This window comes from Bombyx mori, chromosome 2 (genome assembly GCF_030269925.1).
Source record: "Bombyx mori chromosome 2, ASM3026992v2".
Lineage (NCBI taxonomy): Eukaryota > Metazoa > Arthropoda > Insecta > Lepidoptera > Bombycidae > Bombyx > Bombyx mori.
This window is the reverse complement of record NC_085108.1, coordinates 7,297,419-7,321,236: the sequence shown is the minus strand read 5'-3', so window position 1 is coordinate 7,321,236 and position 23,818 is coordinate 7,297,419. Positions and strand designations below refer to the sequence as shown.

The window sequence follows — 23,818 nt, the reverse complement described above, 5'->3', positions numbered from 1 at the left end:
TAACAAACTCTTTAATAACTGAGGTTAGGTTATTGATAGGTCGGGAGATACTTCGGTAGCAAACATTGGTAGTATAAGCCAACATAGCTCACACGGTTTATAATTTGACGCCAACGTTGGCCAAAAAAAACCAGCCATCATAGCTCAATCCGTTTAATATTAAAATCCGGTGAAATTTATTTTTAATATTAACGATAAATTTTCATCACTGGCTACCACCCCCACAGCTAGGCACCACCATCTCGACTCTTTGTGCCGTGAAGCAGTAATGCGTTTCGGTTTGAAGGGCAGGGCAGCCGTTGTACTGTTAAAATTGATACTTAGAACCTAACTTACAAGACGCCGTACCACCGCTATAAGCAAAAAATAAAATAAAAATTTTTTTTTTGTCCGAAATCCTTGAACCCAAATCATAGTCACACTAACATACGCGTTTTGTCGTCAACTAGGATCCCGGCAGATGTAAAACTACATCCGGGACCATTGTTGTTAAGTTGTATTTTACGCAGACGCACCCCCCGAAAGCGTCGATCATGCCTTGACATCATTGAATTTTTCTGACCAAACTCCCAAACGTTGGTAATATCGCCTTTGGATTGCACGAATGAAACCGGGGTACTGGCCTGTCTAGATATGTACATGCCAGGGCAAAAAATAGTGTAGATTTGATAAAAAATATTTTTGGTAGGCAGTGTATATCTTTTATCAACGGCCGAAATGTTTTCAAATCTTCATCGGGTTCACTCACTTAGATGGGTGGACGAGCTCACAGCCCACATGGTGTTAGTTGGTTACTGGAGCCCATAGACATTTACAACGTAAATGCGTCACCCACCTTGAGATATAAGTTCTAAGGTCTCAGTATAGTTACGGCTGCCCTACCCTTCAAGCCGAAACGCATTACTGCTTCACGGCAGAAATAGGCGGGGTGATGGTACCTACCCGTGCGGACCCACATGAGGTCCTACCACCAGAAATAACCTTAACGAGAATGAAATTGCTGATCTATTCATTCTACGAGCCATTAGAATACGCCAATAAAAGTACTTGTAACATTAATTTAATAACAATAACCCTGATTGAGGGTAAGTGGTCTAAGTAATAGCTTTTTGATATTTACAAGCCGCGCCCATTCGTGGTCCAAGTTGGAAGCTTAAAGAAGTTGTTAAAATCAAAATAGTCTGTGTTTCCTTTATCTTGCTTTTTTCCCTACCCATTCGTTAGCAGCCTAAGGAGCTATTCTCACGTCATTTAGGATCCTCCCGATCCACTAACGGTGCTTTTAGGTACCTCAAGCACCGGTCACCGTTCTTAAGTAAGTAAGTAGTAAATTAACCCTTAGACACAGCCCACTGAGTTTCTCGCCGGATCTTCTCAGTGGGTCGCGTTTCCGATCCGGTGGTAGATTCTGCGAAGCACGGCTCTTGCTAGGGTTCGTGTTAGCAACGTCGTTAGGTTTGAGCCCCGTGAGCTCATCTACTAGTTAAAGTTACGCTAAAATAGCCTCTCAAGGCTATCAGCTTAGGTAGGAAAAAAAAAGAGCTATTCCAGCCACGCCCGGACGACTAGGTGAGCTCACGGGCTCAACCTGAAAGAATTTGCTAGCACCAGCCCTAGCAAGAGCAGTGCTCCGCTGAATCTAAACTTATATCTCAAGGTGTGTGGCGCATTTACGTTGTAGATGTCTATGGGTTCCAGTAACCACTTAACACCAGGTGGGCTGTGAGCTCGTCCACACATCTAGGCAATAAAAAAAAAATCTACAACCGAATCGGAATCGCGACCCACTGAGAAAATCAGGCGGCAAACTCAGTGGGTACTGTCTAAGGGTTAGGTAATGATGTAGTTATGTTGGTCTGTCATTTTTATAAGCAAGCGGAGCCAGATTGGATTTTTGTTGCAGAGTTTACATTATTTTAAAGCTAAAACATCATTGATTTGAAATCGGCAATATGTATACTACCAAACATATGGCGGGAGAGAGTGGAAATGTCGTAACTTGTATTTTGGACTAAATAACTTTGTACCTTATTATATTACGCATATGGCTCTAGTACAAAATTGGGCTTTTCAAGTTACGACAATTCCGCTTTCTTCCGTCGATTATATATTTCGAAGCATTTTCGCGTAATCGCTAACTCTTTTGTCTTAGACCACGTACTTGTATGTACCACGTTCAATGAACTAGGTTTTTGGAGCAGTCACTCCCAAAATCCACTCACTAACTTTGATGTTACATGTAAGAAAGAACCTATAGTGATATCAACGTTAAAATATAATACATACATCTATTTATACTAGAGGTCCCGCAGTAGTCGAAATTCGACTATAATTAATTGGAATTGTAAGTTTGTACACTATTGTGATTGTATTTTATACTTCTATAATCACAAATTTCTCCAAGGTTACACTATAAAAAAATATTTATAAAGACAAACAATGTTTAATCTATTCTCAATTTGACAACAGACGTCAAGAACAAAAGTTTGACAATAAATAGTATGCATGCGTGTGTGCGTCAAATACATGGTATGTAGTGTGTGTAATGTTTTCTTTATTGATTTAATGTATCTTTTATGCATTATTTAAAAAAATTATTAGCATTGTGCACTTCTTCTCTATATTCTCTATAAGTGTGGAAAATTTCATACACCTCCGTACGCGCAATTTTCGTAAAAAGGGATACAAAGTTTTTGGTTCACGTATTAATATATAGATATATTAAGTAAAATGCAATATGGTAAAGTTCTCTATGCACCCAGAAACTAATTAATACTCAACATACATTATAATTTTGATTTGAATGCTTATTGCTTAGATGAGTGAACAAGCTTGCGGTCCATTCGGTTTTAAGTGGTAACTGGAGCCCGTAGAGCCTTTGCGACGTGAGTTTTGAGTCGCAATGTGGTGGTATTTACCCGTGTCGATTGACTCTTTATACAATATCGCCATAAAAATATTCCAATTCTCAAAATGATTGGTGACGTAGTAGTAATGGTAGTTGGTGGTATGAATCCCTAGAAGCTGGCATAACCAAGCAACGATGATAGAAACTTCGTGTCAAGCGTTCTGATGTCTATGGACTACTAACAACCAAATAAAAAGACATACTATTTATGTTTATCAGTGTGCTTAGTGCGAGTTTTTTAACGTTCTCGATAGCGTTAAAGTTAACTCGTTTGCCTGCGTTTGCCGCTAGGGGCGCTGTTCCAACTGCATACAAATTTGAGTTAACTTTTACGCTGTCGAGAACGTTAAAATACTCGCACTAAGCACACAGAGCCTCGTTAAATTCGAGCACAAGGCCCGTTCTATCTGTACCCGGTATATGCCCAAACTCGAAGCTGTAGTGTGGAACATTTTTTTATTTATTGCTTAGATGGGTGGACGAGCTCACAGCCCACCTGATGTTAAGTGGTTACTGGAACCCATAGACATCTACAACGTAAATGCGCCACCCACCTCGAGATATAAGTTCTAAGGTCTCAGTATAGTTACAACGGCTACCCCACCCTTCGAACCGAAACGCATTACTGCTTCACGGCGGAAATAGGCGGGGTGGTGGTACCTACCCGTGTGGACTCCCAAGAGGTCCTACCACCAGTAAACATGCAACAGTTTGCATTTTTTTTTTAATAAATATAGAAATAATATTAATACGAGAGCAGCGTTTGTAGCTGATAAGTCGCGCGTGACCTTCGCACGTTGATAAACGGCACTGATAAGGATTGATAGGGAACCGTCGTGTCAGAGCCGACGGTTTTTGAACCCAGACGCGGCGTAGACAGAGACGCTAAAACGACTCTAGTTTTTGTTTTTTTTTTTTCTTTATGATTAAAGGATTTTTTCCCTACTTATACGCTGGTAGCCTAAGAGGCTATTGCAGCTACGCCCGGCTCAACCTGAGAGAATTTGCTAACACTAGCCCTTAGCAAGAGCAGTGCTTCGCAGAATCTACCACCGGATCGGAATCGCGATCCACTGAGAAGATCCGGCGAGGAACTCGGTAGGCTGTGTCAATGGGTTAATTTGCCCGTCGAACTCTTGCCGGTTGACCGGTGCTTGAGAGGGCTAAAAGCACCAATAGTGAATCCGGGGATCCGACAAGACATCGGGCGACGATGGCTTTGCGTTACCCCGTCGCGGTCAGAGGCCCGGACGCCTTTATAGTTTCACCAAGACATGTGGGCGAACAAAGGCTCAGCCAGGAGGGGTGGGATTAGCTAACAGCTGCCCGAACGCCTCCGAAGGAGACCTAACAACTCAAGGGCAGCTGCTTCGCGAATAAATCTACTACCGGATCGGAATCGCGACCCGCTGAGAACATCCGGCGAGAAAGTCAGCGGACTGATGCATGGGTTAAGTTGCACGGTTTTTAACTGCCCGTCGAGTGAAGCTAGTGCGATACTTCGGTGTTTAAGTATTTAGTTGCTGACACTGTAGTCTGCTGTCAGGGGTTAATCGACAATATTCCTTATTTCAATGACATTTGGGGTCACGTCCGTGAAGCTTTCCTTTGAAACAGGTGGGCGTCAGCCGCCTGCAATGTAATACAATTTTTTATTTTATTTTTTTATTGCCTACATGGGTGGACGATCTCACAGCTCACCTGGTGCTAAGTGATTACTGGAGCCCATAGACATCCACAACGTAAATGCGCCACCCACCTTGAGATATAAGTTCTAAGGTCTCAAGTATAGTTACAACGGCTGCCCCGCCCTTAAAACCGAAACGTATTACTGCTTCACGGCGGAAATAGGCAGGGTACATACACATAGATACAGCGTATTGTGTTATCTATCGTCGAATACGTAATAAATATTACATGATAAAAAAAAAAACAATTATAAAACTCATATCTGATTGTTATTTCATAAAAAATGACAGTCGACGCACACTGATGTTTTTTAATTTCTCAATGGCTACGTAATTTTTCCGCTTTTTATAACTCTGCTAACTGTCCGTTATTTTACGCGGGAATACTGAATAAATAAAGATAATTGTAAATAGACATGCTTTAACAAAAACCGACTTCAAATAGAAAAAAAAATCCAAAACTAATTAATATACACTAAAAACAATAATCATCGAAATCGGTTGGCGTGATATTGAGTTATTGAGTTATTCATATATTTGTCGCGCACGTACTTAATGCGAATTTAAGACTTATATGGTTATCTCATGGATACCATTATCAGAACTGAACTAAATTGAAATGGGAGCACACGGGAAGCGTCAGCTTTCTAATAAAAAAAGAATCATCAAAATCGATTCATCCAGTCAAAAGTTATGAGGTAACAAACATAAAAAAAAACCGTGCGTACAAAGTACACATGTCAGAAGTGAAACTTTTTTGGCGAACTAATTTATAAGTCTTGCTTATATTTATACAAATCTAAAACTTTAGATTTCCGAGACTTAGAGGAAGGGAAAAAGGAAGTTAATTCCCGCCAAAAGTCTGTCAAATGTCAATCTCAAACCTCAGTGTTGACAGTCACATTATGTTTAGATTTCCAAATTGTAAATGACTAATATTTTGCCAATTGAATTGGCTAATTTAATTTCATCTATTTGATTAATGTTCCAAATTCTTTTCATTTCATTTCAATTCCTATTAACATTTTTCACAAAAAAATTATAAAATATTAGGCTGTGTGGTATGATACGTTTGCCTTTCCAGTTGGAAAAATATAACTACTACTACTACTACTGACATTTGACAAGTACTTAATTTCAATCGTAGTTTGATGTCACTTCCGTTGCATACCTGCGTGACGTTCTGTAAAAATTTTACCCTCATGCGCCTAAAGAAGTTTCACTTCAAAAAACATACAGTCGAATTGAGAACCTCCTCCTTTTTTGAAGTCGGTTAAATTTCCTTGTAATAATATGACAACAACTAATAAAATGTGCTTCTAAATCCTCAGTGCAGGATATCTACAAAAATCATCGCACGCTTCTAACAAATAAGGTAGCCTCTAACAATAGGCACTTATGACCTTTTATACTTCGTATAATTTGTATAGTTCGTTAAGTATAAAAGCGTAACGCTATAACAATAAAGTACAAATTCCTATAAATATATTAGATCAATTGTTTGTTTTTCGAACAAAGAATTTGATTCTTCGGAAGTGCAGCTGCTAAGACACATCTGCGTTGGCGCTACAAATAATTAGCGTCTCTATCGCGTAGTAATAAGAACTGTTATTGAATATTAAAAGGGGAATGTATTTGAAAAAATAAATGCATAAAGCGATTTGCTGCTGATCTTTTTAAGTATGCATGCAGTAAATTGTGCCTTGAAAATATATAATATAGGGAGTATGCAATTTTGTTGCTTAAGCTTTGGAAATAAAGTACGTATTAGTGTGCGTACAATTGTTGTTGAGAGGTATTTATTCGTAAAGGGTTTCAAATTGAAAACGCCTTATAAAATATTTAAGTAAATTTTTTTGTACATACCTATTTTGTTTTTAAAAAAAAAACACGCAAAGGAATCGAACAGAAACTGCCTAAAACATTATTTTCACAGAAATATTTTTTCACATTCCTCTAGTTCGTGTCGAGGCAAAGGGCTCTAAGAGCTGAAATGTCGTAAATACAATTCAGACATGGCAGTACACAGCTTATCATAAATTTGACCGTTTTAATAACGTCATAAAATGGCAACAGCTGTTATTGCGTAATTTCTCAATCCGTTCAAAATTAATTAGTTAACGTAATATTTCATCTAATAATTTCAAAGGCTCTGGGGATTTGGCTTTTAGTCTCGGAAACATAAGAATAACATAAGAACGCGAGTCAGGACCAAACAGCCGTTATGATCTGAGAGAAAAAGTATGATTTTCTTCGATTTTTATGTCAACTATTTTGTATAGGGACAATGTTGATCAAAATAGATAAATAAATAAATAAATATCCCAAAACTACACCCACATAGAATATCTATATTTTTTACTGCTTCGGTGGGTGGACGAGCTCGCGGCCCACGTGATGTTAAGTGGTTACTGGAGCCCATAGACATCTACAACGTAAATGCCGCCACCCATCTCGAGATAAGTTCTAAGGTCTCAAATATAGTTAGAACGGCTGCTCCACCCTTCAAACCGAAACGCATTACTGCTTCACGGCAGAAATTGGCAGGGTCGTGATACCTACCCGTGCGGACTCAAAAGACGTACTACCAGTGAACAGACCCACCGCTTTTGATGTCATATACAATAATAATATCAAACTACTCACATACCACTTTGAATAGCTTGTGCGTTAAATAAGGAAAAACGATTTTCTGTTTGTTTGTCCTCATGGTAACGGGAATGTGTTATAAAGGTTTGCTGTAGTAATTGGGTAATGGAATTAATAATGAGGGCGTGTTGTTTCTTTTTTGTCTAGTAGGGGCCCGTAGACATCATAATGCGAATGCCGTCTCACAGCTTGAGACTTGAGGTCGAATATAACATTTTACGGTTCACCTTCAAAGCTGAAGTCAATGCTGCCTAAAAGAAATAGACGGGCTCCGATTACGCCCTATGTATAAATGTTCTGTGAAAATATCACTACGAATGTACGAGATTGCTGTTGGTCCTTCGAACCACATTGAATGGTTGCATCGCCGCCATTTTAAATCATTCTAGAATTTGAAATCATGTCTCAAAAGTCTGCGTTCGTATGGAAGTTTTTTTTAAACCACAGTTCAATAAACCTACAAAAGGTTAACTAATATAGCTTAGCTAACAACGATTGGTATTTATTTCCCTTCGGGATTGCAGAACTTGTGGCGTCTCTGTGTATAGCGCCATCTCTGTCTCACGAAGCGACAGAAGCCGTGTACGAAAGAGAGGGGTGTAGCTGAAACAAAGCTGAAGTTCGTCTATTCGCACTCCACGTCATCTATGATTTATTCTTTAATAAATAGATAATTTTCACAAGATTGCTACTGATGTACCACTTTAGTTTCTAAGCTATGAATAATAATGAATATAGGATAGATATTTTGTATAATACGACTTTCAAACATCCTCAAGCTCGGTTTATTTTGGCTTTAAACAATACTTTGATGGTTATTCAAAGAAAACATATCTTTACATAATAGGACCCTGGATGGGATCAATTGCGTTGAGAAAAAACGTAGATTTGCTTATCATAATTGCATTCAGAGCATCGCTGTTAAGATAGACACTCTTGTCACGTGGGCGAGAAGAAAAAAAAAACCTTTGAATTATCCAAATAGGTTGCATTTTAAGTAAACAATTATAAATAATTCAACGCCGAACTAAATATAAACTGGGACGCCGGATCCATTGAATTTAAAAATTCAAAAACTTCTTTGAATTCTTAAAAAAAAAAAGAATATATCAAAACTGAGGACGTTCGCTCAACGATTTACTTACGATTTTAAACCTTATTATAGGGTACAAATAGAATTGATTCCGATTCCAGTAGATCGCGATTTAAATTTCAAATTTCGAATATGGAACGATGCTCGTCGGATAATACAGTGTGCCTGTTGTATTCAATTCGTAGAAATAAACGGGCCTCACTACGAGATGACGGAGAACGACTATACTTGGGACTACCTATGTCCCAATTTAAAAACTTAAAATAAGAATTAAAAAATTCGAACATTAACTTTTTTTTATATGTACACAAATAATCTTATCGAAATCTTTAAGCGGTTTTATATAAGTACATAGTAACAGCGAAGGATTCTTTGACGGTTTATGTATTCGTTACAATTCAAATTTATGTTTTTGTGCACGTGTTCCGTGTATTCTCTTTTCAAATTATTGCCTTTTCGTATTAAACTAGATTTTCATTTTATTTTTATCATCCATTATACATTGAATTCACAAAATTTAACTAACTATTACTATGCTCATATAGTATTTCCTTTCGGTACAGTCAAAACAAATGCACGTTGGAACGAAATTAAAAAAAAATGGCCGACATGAAAAATAAAATTAACAAACATGGCGTTTGATTCTTTTTTCAAATATAAATAAATGCTTATTCGTTATCGCGTTGCCGGGGTCAGTCCTTCCTATCGTTTATCGCTGTACACTTCCTTTACAGTTTACACAGTCAATATTGGATTTCGTTTCGACCATAGTATAGACGATGACTTTTTTTTTTGTGCCAACAGGATACGAGTCAAACTGCCTAGTGGTCTTTTTTTTTTAAGGGATTTTATGACCTGGTAACCAAGACCTTTAAGTCGTGTCTTATTTAAATTTATATTTATATTTTTATGAAAAATGATAATATGGAGTGAAATGAAATGAAATGAAGATGATTAATTTGAGACATTAATCAATTGGGATGAAATTAAATGAAATGAGATGATATGGGATGAAATATAATCTCAGTAAAATGGTAGTTATTTGCTGAAATTTTTTTTAGTGGACTTTTTAGAGGATCCCGATAAGTTACGTCCAGCGGCTTTGTTTCATTTTCCCCCGTTTGTGCGCTTTCACAGTTGTTAAACCACCGTTATTACACATTTAAACCCGAAGAAACACTAAATAGACAAAATAAAACAAATCGCACAACTTCACTCCTCGCGTTCCCACCAAAAAGTCCATTAAGTCCTTTTTTTTTTTTCCTGGTGACAGAGACCTTTAGGTCATATCTTATTTGGAAAATGTTCATTACTTTGGGGTCACTACACTTCACTAAATTTTGTCATTTAAATTGTTTGAATTGTATTTTTTATGTAATTATAAATAGGTTTATAGGATGTTGGATCTTTTAGTAAAAAGTTAAGTGGCGGCGGGCGGGAAGAAGAGACACACTTAAATGCATTGGTATCACTAAGTTCACCCTTAAGAGTCTTAATGTCAAATTGCCATAGTATATACGATGACTTTTTTTTTTGTGCCAACAGGATACGAGTCATACTGCCTAGTGGTCTTAATGTCAAATTAGGATGGTTTAGTGGATCGACACGTTGTGGTCATGACTTCGCCTGCCATGGCTCCACGCTCACTCCCTCATCGACAACCCTCTCCTACCACCGATCAATCTGTTATCTATGTAACAATACGTTTGTGTTGAGAACAGATAAACGAGCAAACCTTTCGACAACAGAAGGATCGAAATTCTTATCGGGCAAATTGGTTGCAACAATCTAAGATTCTGTTCGTGACGTAACGTCCTCCCGCCGTCAACAGATTGGATCGGAAACGACTTCTAATCTTTAACGGTCTCGCCATTATCAGGAATTGTTTTAATTTTTGTGTTTTTATATCATACCCGGAAGACTTCGTAGTGCCTCAATCGATAAATAAAAGACCTAAACTTTTGTATTAAAATAAAACTTAAAACAAACAAAAGGAATCCGTCCGACGGGGGATTTTTATTTAATTCCGATCATTTTCATAGTCCTTTAACCACCTTTTAAACCTTCTCTGGACTTCCACAAATAATTCAAGCCTAAAATTAGCCAAATCGGTCCAGCCGTTCTCGAGTTTTAGCGAGACTAACGAACAGCAATTAATTTTTATATATAGGTATACTTAGATATAATTTTTTTGTTTTCTCCATCTATATCAATTACATAAGTAGGCAGTCGTTAGTGAGCACTCGTGAGCATTTAAAGAATATAGTATTGCTAATTAAACGGAAAATCGAATATGTCTTTATTACGATTGAGCACAGCTCACAGTCTCACACTTTAGATATCACAATCAATCATGGAAACCAAGAATTTTGCGGTATAGTCAAACCGCCACATACATACGTACTCTTTGTTACATTGCCAATTGAATCTAGAAAACGATGTTATTCAACTAAATAGGAGTCCGTGGACATCAACTCGTGGGAATTACACTCCATTCTGAGACATATTTGTGAAAGTGTAACTGATTTGCGGTAATAATGCGGCCTAGTTAGCATCTATATATTAATACGTGAAGTAAAAACTTTGTACCCCTTTTTACGAAAATGGCGCGGACGGAGGAGTTATAAGTAGGAGTGCATAATGCTAATAGCCCACTGAGTTTCTCGCCGGATCTTTTTTTTTTATTGCTTAGATGGGTAGACGAGCTCACAGCCCACCTGGTGTTAAGTGGTTACTGGAGCCCATAGACATCTACAACGTAAATGCGTCACACACCTTGAGATATAAGTTCTAAGGCATCAGTATAGTTACAACGGCTATTCTACCCTTCAAACCGAAACGCATTACTGCTCCACGGCAGAAATAGGCGGGGTGGTGGTACCTACCTGTGCGGACTCACAAGAGCTCCTACCATCAGTAAGCTCAAGGACCTTAGATTCATTCACGAAGCAGCTAGCTGCCCTTGGAGTTAATAGGTCTCCTTCGGAGGCGCTCGGGCAGTTGATAGCAAATCCCGCCCCTCCTGGCTGAGCCTTTGCTCGCCCACCTGTCCTGGTGAAACTGGACAGGCCTCCGGGCCACCAGTAATACCTCACTCATATAAAAAAAAGCTAAGTATTTTACATATGACACACACTCATCTCGACGTTTGTAACAATAATAAGGACTTGCTTTGACGATTGTTCCGCGTTCCATTTGCACCGAATTGGGGTCAATTGCTGTTTGTCCAGCTCGTTACGCGGCCATGTTGGATATAATTTGAAAATGGAACGCGTTTCGGCGGGAGTGACGCTGATTGGTCATGTGACGGGGTGGGCTTATATATATATTTTTTTTCTTTTCTTTAGTGCAAAAGGATTTATGTATATGTAGAATAAGCTTCGTGAAGCATCCATGTCTTCTTGTCATACATGATATTCTATATTTTCAATGCTATAGCTTAACAAAAGGCAATGTATTTTATAAGCACGTGTGGATAAGCATTCGAATCTTCCTGACAGTAATACGCAACGATATCTAGCAACATGTTTGGAAATTAGAATCGTGGCTATAAATTCGGTATTAAGAGCACGTACTTATTGGTCTTTTCATAAAAAAAATAAAATATATATTAGTAAATACGGGTACCTAGTACAAAAAAAGTACACATTGACCTGAAATTGTTGCCAAGCATGTGTGCTATAAGTTTATAATTCACCCAAAAAAAAAGAACTTAATATTTACACAATATTTAATACGTCGAACAATGGCGTCAAATTCAAATACGCAAAAGTCATGATAATAGAACGTTTAAAAAAAAATAAAACTTCATGTCTACATTTAATATTATTTCCTCGGAATGATCGCGCAAAATTCAAATATAAAAAAAAAGTCATGATTGTAGATCGTGTGTTGTTTGTAGTACGCGAGAGGGTACGTACAGTCACACGACCGGCGCGCACCTACAACGCGGACGGCGGGAACTAGCAACTAGCGCTATTGGCTACATCCTGCCCGCAAATTGAACGTTCGGACGTCCGTTGACGTTCCACATTCAAAAAATAAATCTGAATACGGATTACGATTTAAACAAATTCGATTTTCGAATTAAAATTATATAATGCTGAGTGCACACGTTATAGTATTAAATTATTTTTAGTTAATTTTAAAAACGACATTGCTTAGATTAATATACACTATATGTAATATATTGTTAATTTTTTTTTTATTGCTTAGATGAGTGGACGAGCTCACAGCCCACCTGGTGTTAAGTGGTTACTGGAGCCCATAGACATCTACAACGTAAATGCGCCACCCACCTTGAGATATAAGTTCTAAGGTCTCAATTATAGTTACAACGGCTGCCCCACCCTTCAAACCGAAACGCATTACTGCTTCACGGCAGAAATAGGCAGGGTGGTGGTACCTACCCGTGCGGACTCACAAGAGGTCCTACCACCAGTATAATTAAACCATTATTACCAGTAAATTAAAACAACACATTAGTGTTTGTTCAGGCCAGTGCCTTCAGTTATTTTAGGGCAATGTCAAAGATGCTAGCCTTCTAAGGCGCTAAGCATCACAGTTTAATAACGTATTTCACCATCATTCGTTCATTCACTACCCGCTCTTCAAGCACGCTGTACATCTCCATTGAAATATATAAGAATAATATCAAGTGCTGGAGTTTTATTACCACAAGAAACTCCCTTATGTACCACAAGCCGGTACAGTGTTTTAATATTATAGCCTCGTATAAAGCATACTAAAGTCGATTTATAAACTGCATTAATAATTACTAGAGGTCCCGCAGTAGTCGAAATTCGACTATAATTAATTGGAATTGTAAGTTTGTACATTATTATGATTCTATTGTATACTTCTATAATCACAAATTTCGCCAAGACTACACTATAAAAAATATTAATAAAGACAAAATATTTAATGTCTTGACAACAGACGTCAAGAACAAAAGTTTGATAATAAATAGTATGCATGCGTGTGTGCGTCAAATACATGGTATGTAGTGTGTGTAATGTTTTCTTTATTGATTTAATGTATCTTTTATGCATTATTTAAAAAAAAATATTAGCATTGTGCACTTCTTCTCTATATTCTCTATAAGTGTGGAAAATTTCATACTCGTCCGTCCGCGCAATTTTCGTAAAAAGGGATACAAAGTTTTTGCTTCACGTATTAATATATAGATTATAGATGAGTATGTACTTACCGTACATTCAACTTGACAGAAGCTTTATAATGTGTTGAGCGCCTAAATTTTTTTTTTCATCATTCTGTTTCGTAATATTTTTCATAAATCACGTCTAAATCTGATGTTAATAGTGTGTACTATTCTTTTATTTGTTTAAATCGTCAGACGGATGTGCTCTCGGTCCAACCGGCGTTATGTGGACGAGTGCTAAAAGTCATAATAACGTGAACCAACCGGATTAAGACTTAATAATAAATTAGAAGTGATTATTACGCGATAGTGTATTGTGCAAGGTAGAGGGGGAAGAGGTCGACCGAAGAAGACATGGATGGAGCGTGTGAATGATGATATGAGAGAGAGAGGAGTGAGTGTTGAGATGACGGCTGATAGAAGAGAATGGAAGAGAAAAATTAGCTGTGCCGACCCCGCCTAGTGCGATAAGGTGGAGAAAAAGAAGAAGAAGTGTTAGTGTATAATCGTCGTGGTCTAAAGGATAAGGGGGTGGACTCTTATTGAGCGATGCGATTGCACCGGTGTTAAGATTCCACAGGCAGGTACAAATTTTTCTAATAAAATTCGTAATTAATCCTTTGAGCGGGAACCGTCGATAAATCGACCCTCTATTGATGCGTATAAAGTGCGGAGTGTCAGATTACCGACTAATGCACAGTTTGATTGTGGATTAGTTCCGCGTGAACCATCGATAGATCGACTCTACTGATGCGAATAAAGTGCTGAGCGTCGGATTCCTGACTAATGCACAGTTTGATTTTGGGATTAGTTCAGCGCGAACCATCGATAGATCGACTCTACTGATGCGAATAAAGTGCTGAGCGTCGGATTCCTGACTAATGCACAGTTTGATTTTGGGATTAGTTCAGCGCGAACCATCGATAGATCGACTCTACTGATGCGAATAAAGTGCGGAGCGTCGGAATACCGACTATTGCGCAGTTTGATTATAAGTATTAGGTAGGTACGGACATGTCTTACCGCGCACACGTGTAACGTTTTAAAAAGTTATTAACATTTATAAATAAACTTAAAAAAACCTAATCTTTTTATAAGGTACACTTTTTCAAAAATTCTTTAGCAAATTGTTGAAAATATGTGAAAATAAGCTTAGCTCTAAAATGGTTGACCAAAGATCATTAATGACTTCACGATGAAGGAACAGCAAGACGCATCTCTCATCAATATATTATGCAAATATGTATGTAGTAATATAATATTATAAAGAGGAAAGATTTGTTTGTTTGTTTGTATTGAATGGGCTCCGAAACTACTGAACCGATTTAAAAAAATCTTTCAGTGTTGGAAAGCTACGCTATCCCCGGGTGGCATAGGCTATATTTATTATATTTTCAAAAATTTCCACACGGGTAGGTACCACCACCCCGCCTATTTCCGCCGTGAAGCAGTAATGCGTTTCGGTTCGAAGGGCGGGGTAGCCGTTGTAACTATACTGAGACCTTAGAACTTATATATATATATATTTTTTTTTTATTGCTTAGATGTGTGGACGAGCTCACAGCCCACCTGATGTTAAGTGGTTACTGGAGCCCATAGACATCTACAACGTAAATGCGCCACACACCTTGAGATATAGTTCTAAGGTCTCAGTATAGTCACAACGGCTGCCTCACCCTTCAAACCGAAACGCATTACTGCTTCACGGCAGAAATAGGCGGGGCGGTGGTACCTACCCGTGCGGACTCACAAGAGGTCCTACCACCACCTATCTCAAGGTGGGTGGCCCATTTACGTTGTAGATGTCTATGGGTTCCAGTAACCACTTAACATCAGGTGGGCTGTGAGCTCGTCCATCCATCTAGGCAATAAAAAAAAAATAAAAAAAAATAGGGATCCTTACTGAAACTCCAATAATGTAACTCGATGTTTAAAAAAATTACTTAAAATTCCTTACATCACGTGCGCTACTTCTCAAGCGAAGCCGGGGCGGGCCGCTGGTTATGCAATAAAGAATATACAAAAAATATATCATCAAAATTTAACTTTCACTACAAAGACAAATATAAAATCTTAAAATGCCATGAAAAATGTATTCGACGCACAAACAGGAGAATGGCGCGTTCCATTTTTGAAATAAGAGTTTTTTTTTTGTTAATTAAAAATGGCCGTGTTCGCGATATCAGTCCCGCTTTGTCGTTGCTTTTTACAATCAAACGGGGGAACAGTAAGGAAGTTGATTTAATTATACTAGAGGTCCCGCAGTAGTCGAAATACGACTATAATTAATTGGAATTGTAAGTTTGTACACTATTATGATTGTATTTTATACTTCTATAATCACAAATTTCGCCAAGGCCACACTATAAAAAATATTAACAAAGACAAACAATAATTAATCTCAATTTGACAACAGACGTCAAGAACAAAAGTTTGACAATAAATAGTGTGCATGCGTGTGTGCGTCAAATACATGGTATGTAGTGTGTGTATTGTTTTCTTTATTGATTTAATGTATCTTTTATGCATTATTTAAAAAAAATATTAACATTGTGCACTTCTTCTCTATATTCTCTATAAGTGTGGAAAATTTCATACTCCTCCGTCCGCGCAATTTTCGTAAAAAGGGATACAAAGTTTTTGCTTCACGTAGATATATTTTTTATCATTAATTTTATTACAATTCGACATATTTCAGAATAATTTTAATTTAGCGTTTCATGTAATTTAATAATAGCATTATATGTTTGCATTAACGAAATGCGTAACGATTTAAATCGGTGATCTATTAAACTGTCTAAATCACACAAAACTTCTCGCAATCGAACCTAAGTCAACGAGCCGATCGATTTAATCCAAAAACTTGCTGCCACAACCCTAAACTGTTAACTGTAAACTGTAACAATCTCTATTATATAAAATTCTCGTGTCACAATGTTAGTTCCCATACACCTCTGAAACTGTTTGACCGATTTTTATGAAATTTTATATGCATGTTCAGTAGGTCTGAGAATCGGCTACTATCTATTTTTCATACCCCTAACTGATAAGGGTTATCCACCTCTAACATTTATTTTTATTTTTTGTCATTTTTTTTGTTATAATGAGGCATTACCTAGGTATGTGGTTGAATGAGGTTTTGTTATTTTTATATTCCCTCATCGTTCACAGCGCTACATGCCTCTATCACTCATTTACCACATCCTTACACACTGACAATAAGTTAGTTTTTTTTTCTACACTAGAAATTCCCTAGAAATCTTATATATGGCAAAACAACGTTTGCCGGGTCAGCTGGTCTCTATATATAAAAATGAATTGCTGTTCGTTAGTCTCGCTAAAACTCGAGAACGGCTGAACCACCGATTTTGCTAATTTTGATCTTGAATTATTTGCGAAAGTCCAGAGTAGGTTAAAAAGGTAGATAAATATGAAAATGTTCGGAATTAAATAAAATAACAATTTTGTTCTTCATTTGATGTGTCCCCCGTCGGACCGATTCCTTTTGTTTGTTTTATGTTTTTTTTTTATACAAAAGTTTGGGTATTTTATTTATCGATTGAGGCACTACGAAGTCTGCCGGGTCAGCTAGTACTGTAATAAAACTGTAATATATTTAGAATTTATTGACATTGGTCAATAAATTCGAAAGATATTCATATAAAAATAATTACGGTTAAAATGCGAGATTAAAACGTAAATTAGTCTTAATTAGGACCGCGTCTCGCAAAAACATAAGAACTTAAATAATATATTGTCATCGATTTTCAATTTAGGCAATATATAAGCACCATAAAGATGTTTCAGTCTCCCTCCACTACTGTCATACCGTTCTCCTTATACCGTGCAGTGACCTTTCATTCGCCTTCTTTTTTTTTTTCATTTCTGTAAAGCAAAAAAAGAATAGGCATTGTGCTTATGAAGATTGTTTTTTTATTCAGCCCCAGACAAGAGAGTTTTGAGTTAGTTTATACTATTATGTTCTTTTTAGTGAATACATAAACAAAAATAATACATAAAACTGTTCTGTTTTTTTTTAAACATGACAATTGGCTTCTTGTGAAGCCATTGTTGCTAGAATTAAAAAATCTTCAGTTATTAAAAAAATTGTTTGTATGAAAAATAATACGAAATTGAGTGATTGGTTTGAGACTATAATCAATTGGGATTAAGTGGATATTTACTGAAAGCTTTTAGTGGATTTTTCGGGAGCAACCGAGGAGTCACGTCCAGCGACTTTGTGTCATTTACCCGCACTTGTACTCTCACACAGAAATTATTATTATTTTTATTGCTTTGATGGGTGGACGTTACCACCTGGTGTTAAGTGGTTACTGGAGCCCATAGACATCTACAACGTAAATGCGCCACCCACCTTGAGATATAAGTTCTAGGGTCTCAGTATAGTTACCAAACCGAAACGCATTACTGCTAACGCAAAGCCCCACCCTTCAAACCGAAACGCATTACTGCTTCACGGCAGAAATAAGCAGGGTGTTGGTACCTATCCGCGCGGACTCACAAGATTTCCTACCACCAGCAGACTAGACGGCTACGCCATTTTTATCACATGTTCGAACCCGAAGAAGCAAACAACAAAATAAATAAAAAATCAATTAACACGAGTTCGCTGTTCGCGTTCCCGCCAGGACATGTCATAGAGATAAAATGTTATAAACTTTTTTTTTTTTGTTGACAGGTACAAGACGAAGCAACTGGGATATTTTTTTCAAGTACGTATTGAAGTTAATTACGTCGTCCTTATTAGTGCAAGCGGCCAGACTACACTCCAGGAGAATTAAATGCAGGTGAACTCAACTGCTTAATTCTAGAGGCTAAAGAGTTCCAGCTTAAAAAGAGGTATAGTTGATATAATACCAATTAGCAAAAGTCGTGCTTCGCAGAACCTACCACCGGATCGGAAACGCGACTCACTGAGAAGATCCGGCAAGAAACTCAGTGGGTTGTGTCTGTGGGTTAATTTACTCGCCGAGCCCTTCGTCGCAAGCGACGGGTTCGACGAGAACGATGACCGGTGCTTGAGGTACCTAAAAGCACCGTTAGTGGACCGGGAGGATACGAAATGACGTGTTTTGGGCGACGTCGACTGTTTACCATTTGGTCCGCAGGATCGGGAATGTAGTTACCGGCGGCCGCGATGAGGGTTCTTATGTCGTGCCGCTTTATCGAAATGGCGCATTGACGCCGACTGCAGATACTTAATGATTGACTCTGGGTCCAGGTCGTCGTGAAGGTTGGCGTTCCTGACGAACCACGGAATCCCGACGGCTATCCCGTAAAACGGGATTGAATAGTTTGAAGGGGTTTCAAGTTGGTGCGGGCCGCGTGAGCGAACACTACGCTTGCATAGGTCATGACGGGGCGTATGCAAGTTTAGTAGAGTGTGACTTTATAGAGAAATTGTGGAAGCCGTGAGCTCTCAACTAAAGATATTATAAGAAACATCGGAGTCGTATTAATGTACCGCGCTCTGCTTATCAATAAGGGGTGAACCATACGAGTGTGTATAGGGGTTGTTTTATTGAATTAAAATGCGTTTCGTAAACAGGGGCGATGCGGGATGCGTGAGGGGTAATTTGAAAATGTAATATAGAATTTGTTATTTTAAATAGTCGCTTAGATGGGTGGACGAGCTCACAGCCCACCTGGTAAGTGGGTACTAGAGCCCGTAGACATCTACAGCGTAAATGCGCTACCCACCTTGAGATATAAGTTCTAAAGTCTCAATATAGTTACAACTGCCCCGCCCTTCAAACCGAAACGCATTACTGCTTCACGGCAGAAATAGGCGGGGTGGTGGTACCTACCCGCGTGGACTCACAAGAGGTCCTACCACCAGTAAAAACTTTAGTATATTATATTAATACGTGAAGCAAAAACTTTGTATCCCTTTTTACGAAAATTGCGCGGACGGAGGAGTATGAAATTTTCCACACTTATAGAGAATATAGAGAAGAAGTGCACAATGCTAATATTTTTTTTTAATAATGCATAAAAGATACGTTAAATCAATAAAGAAAACATTACACACACTACATACCGTGTATTTGACGCACACACGCATGCATACTATTTATTGTCAAACTTTTGTTCTTGACGTCTGTGGTCAAATTGAGAATAGATTAAATATTGTTTGACTTTATTAATATTTTTTATAGTGTAGTCTTGGCGAAATTTGTGATTATAGAAGTATAAAATACAATCATAATAGTGTACAAACTTACAATTCCAATTAATTATAGTCGAATTTTGACTACTGCGGGACCACTAGTTCATTTTAATATGCGAATTCTGCAGCCCAGTTTGACATAAATCTATAGCTCATGTTGATTACAGAGTTGGTCAAACCCTCTGCCCATTGAGGACATAAAAAAAAATTCATCCGGAATTTGACCATTCGTTTGACGTTAAAATGAAACCGCACCCCAAATATGTTTGCCGATGTCCCGGGTCGCGACGCCTCACCCGAGTAACTCTTTTAAATGTTTAACTATACACAAACGCTGAGCACAACCGAGCCTAAACAAATAATTTAACACTGACTCGTTAGGATACGGTCACACGGAGTACGGAACTAAGAGGCTGGATGTAGGTCGGATCTTGTGTACGAGAAGAGCTCTGGATCAGTACAGAGCTGCAGAGGACTGGGTCTATAGTGGTACAGTATAAGACTAGAGGCTGGATGTAGGTCGGATCTGTGTCTGTTTGTGTACGAGAAGAGCTCGGGATCAGTACAGAGCTGCAGAGGACTGTGTCTATAGTGGTGCAGTATAGGACTAGAGGCTAGATGTAGGTCGGATCTGTGTCTGTTTGTGTACGAGAAGAGCTCGGGATCAGTACAGAGCTGCAGAGGACTGGGTCTATAGTGGTGCAGTATAGGACTAGAGGCTAGATGTAGGTCGGATCTGTGTCTGTTTGTGTACGAGAAGAGCTCGGGATCAGTACAGAGCTGCAGAGGACTGGGTCTATAGTGGTGCAGTATAGGACTAGAGGCTAGATGTAGGTCGGATCTGTGTCTGTTTGTGTACGAGAAGAGCTCGGGATCAGTACAGAGCTGCAGAAGACTGTGTGTATGGTGGTGCAGTATAGGACTAGAGGCTAGATGTAGGTCGGATCTGTGTCTGTTTGTGTACGAGAAGAGCTCGGGATCAGTACAGAGCTGCAGAGGACTGTTGATGTGATTTTTTATTCATTAAAAGAGCTTGGGATCGACATATGAACAACCACTTGATATTTACAAATTGAACATCCCCCGTGGCATCGCCCTAAGGGTCTGTATAATCAGTGCAGAGCAGGTGCGGCAAAACAGAGCCGGGCCATCTCTAATTATGTGGCAACACCGTGTGTACACCTATTTAATTGTGATTACGGGACCCTTTAAGTTGAACGTTATTTAGCCGCCAACCCTTTTCGGGCGACGCTTAACATATATCCGACGCTGTAATTAGTTAAAATATCTTTTTTTTCTTGTTTCGCGTATTGCTGTAATTGTTTTACGGAATCTGAAGGCTCTGTGGTGCAGAAGTTAGCGGTCCTGACTATTGAGCCGAGGGTCGTGGGTTCGATTCCCGCAACCCGTCATTTTTCTGCATGTTTATTATCTATATATGAGTCGTCTATTATCAATGGTGGCAATCTGTGCATTTGGACAAAAAAAAATTATTGATATGTCAATACAGATTGATTTGAATATAATTTTATTTATTTATTTATTTATAGCTTCTTATACTATAAAGTATAAAGGCGGACTTAATGCCATAGGCATTCTCTAACAGTCTACCTTAGGGGAGTGCAGAGATGAAGCTTGGTAGGTGTAGTGTGAAGGTGATATTACTGAAACATAATAATATGTGTATATATAACATACATAATATTTATAGATAATTAATTTAATTTAATTTATAATCGTCTCCTTCAAAGAATACGGTTCAAAACCTGCATTAAATAAAGGTTAATACTTAACCTGTTATTTATCTAAGATGTCGTTCAGAAGAGTTTTGTGACTGCCAATGGAATACAAAGTCAATAATTCGTTTTTCTGATTTACCAATAATTGTCCAAAAGTCACATTGCCGGCTTTGATAATAGTCGACTCATATATGTGTGTATATTTAAACGTATGTAAGGACTTTTTGGCGGGAACGCGAGGAGCGGAGTTGTGTGATTTGTTTTATTTTGTCTATTCAGTGTTTCTTCAGGTTTAAATGTATAATAACGGTGGTTTATTAACTGTTTAATATATCTGTGAAAGTGCACAAATGTGGGAAAATTAAACAAAGCCGTACCAAGAAGTAACTTGTCGGGATCCTCCAAACGGTCCCCGGAAAAAAATCTCAGTAAATGTCCACTATTTTACTGAGATTATATTTCATCTCATTTCATTTAATGTCACTCCATGTTATCAATTTTCATAAAAATAAAAATATAAATTAAAACAAGACTTGACCTAAAGGCCTTAGTTACCAGGTTTTAAAATCCTTTAAAAAAACGTATAAAAGTATCTTTATCAGTCTCTCTGGTACCGATAGAACAGGGTATCCTAAATTGAGGACGGAAGACCACGCGTGATTTGTTCTGCAATCGCTACGTGGCTAAATAGAAAAAAAAAATTGCTTAAACGGGTGAACGATTTCACGGTCCATCTGACGTTTAGTGGTGATTACTGAAGCACTGAGTTTCTCGCCGGATCTTCTCAGTGGGTCGCGTTTCCGATCCGGTAGTAGATTCCGCGAAACACCGCTCTTGCTACGGCCACTGTGAGCACACCTCCGGCTTGAGCCCCGTGAGTTACCCGTAAGTGAAAAGTTTTTATAAAGGGGCATGGGAACGAAAGAAGATTGAGAAGCACTGACCTAGTACACACGCACATCGGTTTTAATATTTACACACATAGTTAAACAATTTTATAGACGTAGATACTATTTTAATTTCAATTGAGGCAAATAAAAAAAATGATTTTTCGTCTTCCTTCTAAAATCCGTTTGCCGCGTTCCGTCTTTTGCGTCTACCCTGCATTTAGTAATGAGATTCCGCACAACGCTCTCTATCGTCGAGTAGCGGAAGTAATCTTAATTAAATTTCTGCCGTGCTGTAGCGATGCCATATTCCGCCGGAGGAAGGATATTGAAATATAACGAACTTGTGTCACAGCTATCAAGGCGTGTTGCAATTTGAGCGGCTATGTATGTATTGGTTTTATGTGAGACGACTCATCTAAAAAAACTTTGTTAAAGTTGACGTTTGAAAAATTCATATTATTCAAATATTTTTGTAAGGTATTCCAAAGGTATTTCCCACGTTACGTCAAATAAATGAGTTCAAAGAGCCACCTACCGTTGAACAGCTGAAACAAAAACATTCCTCGCTCCGATAACAGATGGCGCTGTTCGCAAAACGCTCGCATCGATACTCCGCCCATGCATAGTTTATAACTAACGTTAGGGGCATCATAACACTCCCAGAGCGATGTATATTACTAAATTGCTATCTCCGTGCGACGGAATGGCATGTAAAATATTCACTCTCACGGTAACTGCTTTTGTTTCGGACGTAATGAACGATCGGCCCTGGCGGGGGTCTAGGGAGGGGGGGCGCGGAGAGAGGGGGCACTCAAGAGAATATTCTCGCAGTTACTTTCGTTATGTTGGTAGCGCGGCCGTTGATTGAGTTTGGAATTGTGTTTGTTAGTGTGGCAGCGCTGACCGGTAATTCGATGTTTGGAACATCGTGTTTTATTTATATTATATGCGAATGTTATATTATTTATTATGTGTCTGATACCTACGTGTAAAGTCAGATTAAGTGTCTGTGAGAAGTTAAGAGGGAGATACTGCAGAACAGTTATGTATTCCGGTTTTGAGGGTGCATTGTTTTTTTATTGCTTAGATGGGTGGACGAGCTCACAGCCCAACTGTGTCAAGTGGTTACCGGAGCCCATAGACATCTACAACGTAAATTCCGCCACCCACCTTGAGATTTGCGGTAGGCAGCGGCTTGGCTCTGCCCCTGGCATTGCTGAAGTCCATGGGCGACGGTAACCACTCACCATCTAGTGGGCCGTATGCTCGTCTGCCTACAAGGGCACAAAAAAAAAAGATATAAGTTCTAAGGTCTCAGTTTTTAACAGTACAACGGCTGCCCCGCCCTTCAAACCGAAACGCATTACTGCATCACGGCAGAAATAGGCAGAGTTCTCTGACACTCTTCTTTTTCTCCACCTTATCCCACTAGGTGGGGTCGGCACAGCAAATGTTTCTCTTCCATTCTCTTCTATCAGCTGTCATTTCGACACTCACTCC

The 23,818-nt window shown here is 38.5% G+C and overlaps 1 long non-coding RNA gene across 1 annotated transcript in view; it reads left to right on the top strand.

Annotated features, from left to right (window-relative positions):
• The window catches only part of LOC134200611 (uncharacterized), a 41,558-nt gene that overhangs the window by 6,771 nt on the left and 10,969 nt on the right, over positions 1–23,818 (top strand). The window contains exon 2 of the long non-coding RNA XR_009975599.1: positions 18,199–18,232. This is a non-coding gene — a long non-coding RNA (uncharacterized LOC134200611). The remainder of the gene's footprint in view (positions 1–18,198; positions 18,233–23,818) is intronic.